General features: G+C 44.6%; 1 long non-coding RNA gene across 1 annotated transcript; it reads right to left on the bottom strand.

Annotated features, from left to right (window-relative positions):
• Positions 1-892: 892 nt before the first annotated feature.
• Positions 893-1,520, bottom strand: LOC135387251 (uncharacterized). Its single transcript, XR_010420980.1, has 3 exons — positions 1,469-1,520; positions 1,179-1,316; positions 893-1,054 (listed from the first exon to the last, which is right to left on the bottom strand). It is a non-coding gene; the product is annotated as an uncharacterized LOC135387251 (long non-coding RNA).
• Positions 1,521-10,042: the final 8,522 nt, after the last annotated feature.

The raw sequence follows: 10,042 nt of genomic DNA, 5'->3' as shown, positions 1-10,042 counted from the left end.
CCAAGCGCTACTCAGTTCAATCCAGTGGTCACCCGAATTAATCCATGCGCTACCCAATTTAATCCTTGCAACACGTGTAGATGTATTCGATATGTATTTCGTCATGGAAATCGTCATGACTGAGACTTTCATGATTACGCCAACGTTCCCAGAGTTGCGGGACACACCCTCTTAAAAGTTCTTAAAGTTGGCTTGACCTGCGTACTCCCTGCCCACCATTGAAGCAATGCATTCCACCTAGTTTTGTTGGAATATCTGTTGACCCCGAGCTTTAGAAAGAAGTGTTCACACTTAGGTGTTTCTATGAGATGTGCCTCGATAGTGTACAGGTGAATTGGAAGCGCATGAGCGTCACAGTTTTTTCCTGGGCCACTTATTTTCGCCGTGTTGGCTTCATGGCAGAATGCATTGGCGTGCCTGTTTGCTTGTATTTCGCGAAAACAATGGGTTCACCAGAAAGTGTCCATGTCAGGCATGAAAGTTGAACCTGCCTTCTACGCTTTACAACTTTGCGCGCAACTGTACACTTTTAGCCCGGTTACTTCTAGTAAAGGTAAAAAAATTGCAATATTGTTACCTGTACACTAGATGGGTACAGCGTTACCTCTGCCGGGGTTACCTCTCTAAAAGTAACCAGATGCATCGTGTATTTAGAAGTAACACCGTTCCCGGGGCTCCGGGGCTGCACCCGCCCGTTCCTCGCGTCCGTGCATGCATGCAGCAAATTGCATGCAGGCACACACGAAACACGACACGGGTGACATACCAAAATACAATGACCATGGGCTTTTCTGGGCACGTATTTTATTGTGAATATCAGGAAAACACAACCCAGCATTGGCAACGTAAGATAACGAAGATATCGTTTCTCAATGTGGTGGCATATGTGAGACTATGTAGAATGAACACAGCTCCAAAGGGGGTTTGATGTGTTCACAGAATCGCGTGAAATATTGTGTTGTAAAATTGCAGGGGCGGCATGCATGCATACGGACCTTGTCCTCATTCTTGCTTGTTGCTGTGGGGACGGTGCCGCTTTCACCACCATAAATATCTAAAATGGAATGGGCACTCCTTATTTATCGTTCTCACGTTGTTTGGGTACATCATTAATAGCAAAAGCAGATCTTAGTTACACTTGTGCAAGCACGAGTAATGAATGCAAAAAATTTAAATACCTGATATGTTGGAAGACTCGGTGTTCGGTATCGTAGCGTCGTTTGCCGAAAACGGGGGATTTTCCAATTCACGAGCTTCCATATTTGTACATGTAGCGGCAGGGATGAAACCAGCCACAGTATGGAGTTCACATTGAACTTCCTCAAGGCATGGTGTAATGCAGCATAATTGTGAGGCCAGCGGTACATGCACATAAAAAGAAGAGAGTACTGAAATGTTAACTTCCAACAAACACAGATGGCAAAATATTTTGTGGATGGCAGGTCGTTATATGTAAGAAAATAAATACCATGGAAAACGTCACAGCTATGCCCTGTTTCCTCCTGTGGCTGCAAGTTCACGTCCTGAACATGTTCTTCACCACCTGAGGGAAATCAGTCGACATTAGTTTGCAGGCCTTTGACATATTAATTACCACCAGCCCACCCGCTCCTCCACTGCCTGACTCATCGAGATGGGGATTTAGGTTGCCTGGTAGATAAATTCATGTGAATGTAATTCAGTAGCAGCAGCGATCGATTTCTTATTTTTTAACAGTTTACTGACTAGTCGGTGTTATTGACTCATTGATTGTCTTGACTTTCTTCATTGGTATAATTCGCGAGATGCTATCTAGTGGTCAGTTGTACTAGCAAACCACTGATAACAACCAATTAAGGCATCAATGTGGGCAACCATTCCGGTCAATTAACCACATCGACCAATCACAGTGGCTCAAGTCATCAGTCGACCCATTCACCACGAAGTCAGTGAAATTTAGGAAGGCAATCAGCCAGAAAATGACTGAGTTAATTCATCAACCAGCCAGTAAGACGACGAAATAACCTGTCATTGACAACACGACCCTGAACAAATCAAAATCAAGCCGTATCAAGAAGTAAAGAAAATACTAATCGCCCACACACGCACACCTGGGCATAAAGAAACGCAATCATAAAATTACTGTAGTGGTCAATCAGTTGCCTATTCATGAGGAATTCCATATCGCGCATCGTTTCATTAGTGAGTCGACTATAGGCTTTAGTTCTTTTAGCAATTAGCCCATACACCAAAATCGATTAAGTCCGTCAGAAAAAAAAAAAAAACGAAATGAAAAATATAACCCCACGATAACTAAATACTTCTCAGAACAATGTACTACGAAAAATTCAGTTTCTCTTCGTTGTAATTGCTACGACACACAGACTATAGCGCTTATCACTCTTCTTCAACGCTGAATGGAAACAATTTGCTCGTAGTTAAATTTCATTACACAAAACCCAAGGTCAAAATGGATCTATAGGTATCATATACCTTTCAGCGTATGAAGGATGCTGGGACAAGAAGGCGACACGGAGAGATACAAAGTAAAGTCGATGTAGAGAGCAAAGCTGGCAAGAGAAAGCAGAATGCGCTAAGGCCGAGCGTTGACACTGCGACCAACAGCTTACATATGCGCAGACAGCATATCATGTATGACTTACCATACGACAGGAACCAACAGCGAATCTGCTTAGAACGATCATGATGAAATACGCACTTACCTATTTCACGTATCCTGTTATGTGAAACCGGGCTGTGCGCACAGTATTCATATTTTAGATGACGACTGCCGGACTCCACTGTGTATTTCTTGCAGTCCTCGCACTCTTTGTATCTGCCTCTCGGCACTCCCCAGAAGTCCTTGTTTGTAAACGTCATTTGAAAGCAGTTCACAACGCATCTACAACCACGAGCGTGATTTAACTTGTCAGCCACAAAAAGATGCAAAAGATGCAACCGACAAAACACGAGGACGCGATGTAGTGTCCCTTCTCGTGTGATACTGTAATCTGTTGCCAGATAAGCGACCAAAAGCGATCAAAAGCGGCTGTGATTGTTTGCGAACGCATTACGACGTAGAAGTAACGGACTCCCACTAGAAGTAACACGTACAAGTAACCAGCAGAAGACAGGGGTTTTCCCCACAGGTTACCTCTGCCCCAGCTCTTCGAGACCCGATTTACTTCTAAAATTCGCAATTTCCTGTGTTACCTCTTCCTTTGAGCCGATGTTACTTCTAAATATACGTAACAACGGTCTAAAAGTAACAATAGAAGTAACTCAGGTAAGAGTGTAGGATGCTTCAGTTTTTTTTCCCACGATGAAAGAAGTGACGATGGGTTCAATGTGGCTTCCGAAGCATATGCGTCTTGATCCCTCACTTTGATAACCTGATGTGTTGGTGGCTCAGTGGTGTAGATGTTGGTATTGGCGTTCGCTGGTTCGACCCGCGGACCATTGCGTTTTCCTGTTACCTCTTTTTCTTTTACAAATAGAGCTCCGAGAATAACAGCAGACGAGTTTTCTTCCTGGAGGACTTATTAATACCGTACTGGCACTATGGCTATTGCTGTAATGTTGACCTCTCGCCTGTACGCTTAGCGTGTGAAAAGTAGACCACTTTCCATTGCATGCCGTCCTACTACAATAGTAGAGAAAGAATCTTCAATCGCTAGTTTCACAAGGGGAAGGGGGGATCGAAATTCCTGTTTCTCTTTTTTTAATTTTACTTGTTCATCCTTAACATTGTATTCTTGTTCGCACCTGAAGGCCTTCCCACGCATTTTTAATCCAAATGCCACAGAGACAGCTTTGCACGTGGATTAATCATTACAGCACTTCCAGGACGGGTGGCAAAACCTGTATTTTTCCCTACTTCTCACTTATTACAAAGTGTACTCTTCATGTGGGCGTGTACGAGGACTGTTGTTGCGGCCAAGTTGTAGTCTCTATTTTGTGTTATCGATAGCAAGCCTATATTACGTCCACTACATTTCGTAATAAAACGCATCAAGCACCCGCAAAAATTAAGAAATGTGGATTTCCAGTAAACCTCTCAGCCCAGGTCCGGCCCAAGCCCGAAAGAAATATAGGTTACCTCGACCGGGCCCAGTGTAGTCACCTGTAAAAGTTGACCGTGGCTCACTAATAGTGGGGTAACACATGCTTGAGCCCAACCTAGGCCCGGTAATGTACGGGCCCGGGCCCATAATGTCAAACCCGAGCCCGTGCCAGGCCCACAAAATAATGCTATACCCGTCCCGGCCCGTGGTCCAGGCCGGGCTTTCGGGTAAGCCTCCACTCACCCACCCCCACCCGGGGAGTGCTCTGCTTTGCAGTGCATCTGCGAGAAACATCATTGGCATTTGCGTGACTCCACCCTTGGCGCGATGAAACGAAACTTTGATACGCCGTCCGTTGATCCCTACCACCTTATCACCACCATTTGCGATTACATCTCTCTGCCTTTTGTCTTTGATTCTCGTGCTTATTTGAGCAGGCTTTACTAACCATCTTTTGTGTTAAAAACGATAAAATACCCCAGTGGAGGGGACACAAAGAAGAGACGAACACGAAGAGCACTGACCGGCAAACAGAAATTTTGACAAAGAAACACCCTTATAACGCTATGCAACTAGGTCAGCCATTCGCGCAGCTTTTCCCTTTCCCGTCCTGCACATAGAGCAGTCCTGCTCTTAATTAAAGTAGTGAACTTAAATAAGGTACCACAACAACTACACGTGAGATCCACATGGCTCCACCATTTCACCATAGTGTTGCGGCCCGTCTGCGAATGCCCCCTTATTGCTGTTTCCTCAGTGGACAGACGTCTTCCTCACCACGTCTTTCTTAACTCCTTTCGCTCTCGCGATCTGTTTGTGTGACCTAGCCAAGAGAATGCTGTACATTTTCGCTCGGATGGCTACGACTTCCTGAATGACACCATCTCCCGTCTCGCCTTTGAAGTACCCCATGGGTTCGCATGCTCGTCGTTGTATAAGCAGGTGGTCCGGCGGATAGGAAGACAGATCTAACTCACTCTCGATCTTCATCAGCTGCTCTTCCAGGCTTTCACACGTGAGAGATAAAATTATGCTGTCCATATCGCTATGGATCAATTGCACTGGGCACGTCAAGCGAGAAAAGAGCGACTCGTAGATGAAGCTGTACATTCGGACTTTGGATATTTCTAGAACGGCAAAGCCCACATAAAGCAGGTGCGTGCATTTGATGCGACGCTGTTTCATGTCGTATAAGATGCACTTGTCACTCAGAATGAGAAAATGCTGACAGTCGACAGAGCTAGCTTTTCTGAGCGCGGTTTCTTTGTCGTAGGCTATAGCATACCTTTTCATGCGTATCCTCCCTCATAGAGTTCCAGCTTTCGAATTTGGGGCATCACTATCTCGATTTGAACTCTGTGTACATAGTGACGAAAGTCCGCATCGTGCGTGACGATGGTTCGCTACCGGAAACACACCCTGGCGATCGGACGACCAACGACGAGGTCTACCCCGTCAACGCGTTCGCCAGCTCGCTTTTCAAGAACGTAGCCGACTTGAATCAGACCATGATTACGAATAATGATTTGTATAGCTATAGAAGGCTACCTGGATATTTTGCTTCACGCCAGCACCACGGAGCAAAATACGGTGCATAAAGCGGGTCTGTACACGCAAGAAGAAGCGCGTCAATCGGAAAACAACATTCGCGCTCGTGGACCGACCGAATGATACAACCCCACACGGGGCGGCAAGACCATAGACCTGGTTTCCAAGATCAACTCGGACATTTTCCTGCAGCCGAAGCTACTCATAACCCCCATATTTTTGCCCACTATCATGCACAACATAATTGTTTGATAACACACAGAAAGCATTACTTCTCAATTCGGCATATTTTTTACGTATAAATATTTTGAAGATAGCCGGAACATGGACGGTGCTGCCAACGAACGGCAAAAAAGAGCAACTTGGGTTTTGGGTCCAGGGCTCCCAGGGAGTGGTCAACCCTTACCACGTGAGAGTTAATTTTGTAGAGAACAAAGTTGACGCACATTATCTTACAGCCGCGCCATCTGCAAGACCGTCTGTGTTATCGCGTTTATGTGTTTATTGTCGACGTCGTGGGTGGTCACGTTGGTCGCGCGAAGCAGAAAATGGAAGTGAATGACATGTCTGTGGCTGCTGTGTCACGTATTCGAGAGACCTACATATGCGTAGTGTAGTTTTGGTGTTCGGGGATGCAAAAATCATCTTCGTTCATCTTCGACGACGGGCGTTTTCTACCACAAGATTCCACAGGAGAGTGCGCGAAAACGAATGTGGTTCGAAGTACACGGCTATTAGATACAGCAGTCGTACCGTGTGTGCTGAGCTCATTTTGCTGCCGATGATGCCGATGATGCCGTGCTACGAAGGTGCCGTAGAAGGCGAATTGCGAAGACGTCCGAAGCGAACTGCCGTTGAGTAACCAGTGATTTTGCTTCACCGAGGTGACGAGTTCAACACAACGTCTCAGGTATGCACAGGTGTCACACATGTATAAATTATAATATAGCGATGACGTATTCCATTTAACTTATGTTATCCTACTTGTCCCGTACTGAACGTTGTCAACATCAACAAATTTAATTTTAGGGGCCTTCCAGTGTTGAAGTGGCGCCAGACTGCTTCGTGTGTGAGTGATCCAGGCACTCAAGTTGACATGAGAGAAATAGCTGAAAGCAGGTATGCAAAGTCAACGGATGGAAGCACTAGATTTGTTACGTGTTGCAGACTTTTTTTTTTAGTCTTTTTTGGAGTCTTTGAACAGGTGCAGAACATTAGTATGACGTCAACAGTAGGAGAAGAAACCGATGAGAACTACTAGCTTCTTTGAAGGGTAGCGGAATACTTTCTGTTGGGGTATAGTTATGACTAAGGAACGCCAGTTAATTTTCTAGAGATGCATCCTCTACACTTGAATGCCCAGTGAAACAGCGAAAGTTCATTGTCTTTGAAGCCCCACTACTGGAATTGTTCAAAGTGTGTCGCAGCTACAGTGAGCCATGCAAGGTTACCACATCACATTGGTCCTAAATTTGCAGAGTTCCCCTATCTCGGACACAGTGGTCATTTCTCTTTATTGCTCTCCCGATCCTACCTTCTCAGAGATTAATGTAGTTCTCCATGTGTTGCATGGGCGCTGCCTTTTTCTACTCATGCTTTCAGTTTCTTGTTCTGTTGAATACATCTTCAATTGAGAGTTTGCAGCCATCACGCTGTATTCTGTGTTTGACCCTCATCTATATTGATGTGTTATAACGGTATAGCACATCAACATGCCAACAACCTAGCAACAACAACCAAACAACCTTGCCTTGCCTTATCAACATACCAAATCTTTTTGTTACCGCAGACCATAACTTCAAAAGAGTTTTCCTCTGCACCCTGCCACGAGTGAAAAGTGTATGGTAGTCCTCCTTTGCGTGGAAACTATACGATGTGGTGACAGCCACATATCTAAAATTTTAGTTGACGGAGATTTGCTGGTTTTTGTACAACCTTCATTGTACATTTATTTTGTCTCACTTAGCACACGTGAAGAAAAGTTCTCATCTTCATCAAGATGACACGTCATTGTTGGATCTATCTGCAGCATTATTGTTCCTCTACTCTTTTCATCAACAGAGAATGCAATAGTGCACAAATGGTAAAACATAACTGCCTTGTTGAATTCAAAAGGGAAAGACAACGCTGTTTATACGTCTCTTGTTTATTTTGTTGCAGGTTTTACAACTCCATTAAGTACGTCAAAACATCAGAGGACAGAGAGTCCTACTCTGTCTCCTAAATCTCTGGACAATAAAAAAGAAAAATATAGTTTGAGTTGTGACAAAGTGTTGCTTCTGCTCTTATATTATATTTCAATTAAATGTTACGATGCGTTTGTCGTGTACACTGAAGCCAGTTTCAATTTGCAGGGCTGTCAAAATTACTTTACGAAAGTACACCTCAATTACAGTAACAGAGAACTTACGCAATAAATTATTTAGCCATTTTGGAGCACTATTGCCCATACCAATACTGCATGGTTAACCTTGAACTCAGATCAAGGCCCTCAAGCCCTTCTTTACAAATGTTAGTTGGTGACATGATAATGAATCAGTTACAAGTACTCCTTTTAGCAAAACACTGTTAATTAAGTGTTACATCCCTATAATCGGTTCAAACATTAATTGGAATTCGGAAACCTGGTCAAGAAGAATTATATTAAAAGGTTATGAACGCAGTTCAGCTGAACGACACTGATGAAAATTATCTTATTTACTCCTCATATATACAAGACATGAGTATAATCTGCAAATACAGATATGCCCCCAGGTTACTTAACCCTCCAGGAACAAATTAATAATTATAATATGCTGTGACTGCAAAGAAAAAGCAATGAGAAAAACTTGCAGCAAGCAATAAATGAAAATTTGCTGACATCACTATATACATTTCTACAAGTCTGCACACTGATGGGGAAAGCATCCCTAATAGCATGCACGACGCAGGCAGGAAGAATACTTTCTATTGTGCTTTCTCAGAGCACCCCATATCCTTCTTGTGAATAGCCAAAGGGTGACATAACGGAATTTCCTGCAGAAATAAGGGTTTTCCGTCCAGTTTGCCGTTCAAGTAGCGCGTAAAGACCACACGGCGCAGCCGCGTATGTTGCCATGCTCTTCGGTTTCTCGGATGTATGTAAAACACACTTGCAGGACTTCGGTGTCAATGCACAGTATTTTGCAATATTCGTTAGTTGTGATGCAATTGTCTGTCAGCTTTCACACGTATTCTCTACTTCTCGGCAGCAAAAACGCTGGTCCTAGTATCCATCGGTTTGCATTTCCCACATGTACACCTGCACGTCTAAAAAAACAGCGCTTGTTTCGGCTTACAGAAGTTCTTCTCCCCGATACATGTAAATTTCACAAACCAGTCCGTGTTCACGGCACGGTCAGCTATTGGTGAGGACGAATATGGTTCCGGTAAATCTGTGGAAGAGGAATCTTCTGCTGCGAAGCACACACTTTCCAGCACGCTACCACACGAACAGAAGTTCTGTGTGAGCGATAGTTCTCGAATGCGGAATTCTAGCGCACTCATGTTCAAGAGGTTCGACATTCTCGACGTAGAAAGTGGTCACAAATGCCCACTGCCATTTTCGTTTTCGACGGATTTGCGAAGCGGAACCGCGCGTATTACATGCGCCCTCGACAGATGGCGCAGGGTCATGAATTGTTGACAGACTGCTCAGTTTCCTACTAGGTCCCTGGACATGCAATCGTGGAAAATTCGATTAAAGAAAAACTACTTCAGCGGAGTTCTTTGATACTTGAACTTTTGAAGCTTCATGCTTTTCGCTCGGGGGGGGTGAAAGGGCTTACGCGAAAGCACGAGCCCGGCCTGGCCCATGGTCCGGTCCGGGTATAGCATTCTTTTTGTGGGCCCGGCATGGGCTCGGGTTTGACACCGGCCCCTACATTACCGGGCCTAGATTGGGCTCAAGCATGTGTTACACGACTATTAGTGAGCCACGGTCAACTTTTACAGGCGACAACACTGGGCCGGGCCGCGGTGACCTCGAATTTTTTCGGGCTTAAGCCGGACCTGGGCCGAGTGCATTACGGGAAATCGACATTTCTTAATTTTTGCGGGCGCTTGATGCGTTTTATTGCGAAATGCAGTGAACATAATGTTCGTGTTTCGTGCTATTGATAGCACGAAATAGCAGACTACAACTTGGCCGCAACAACAGTCCCCGTATACGCCCACATGAAGAGTACACTTTGTAGTAAGTGAGAATCAGGGAAAAAATACAGGTTTTCCCACTCGTGCTATAAGTGCTGTAATGATAATCCACGTGCAAAGCTGTCTCTATTGCATGTGCATTACTTGTTACGACATTTGGATTAAAAATGCGTGGGAAGGCCTCCAGGTGCGAACAAGAACACAATATTAAGGATGAACAAGTAAAATTAAAAAAGAGAGAAACAGGAATCTTGACGCCCCCTTCCCCCTGTAAAGCTAGC

This window comes from Ornithodoros turicata, chromosome 3, assembly GCF_037126465.1.
Source record: "Ornithodoros turicata isolate Travis chromosome 3, ASM3712646v1, whole genome shotgun sequence".
Classification (NCBI taxonomy): domain Eukaryota; kingdom Metazoa; phylum Arthropoda; class Arachnida; order Ixodida; family Argasidae; genus Ornithodoros; species Ornithodoros turicata.
Note: the sequence above shows the minus strand (reverse complement) of the source record. Positions and strands in the feature narration are given on the sequence as shown.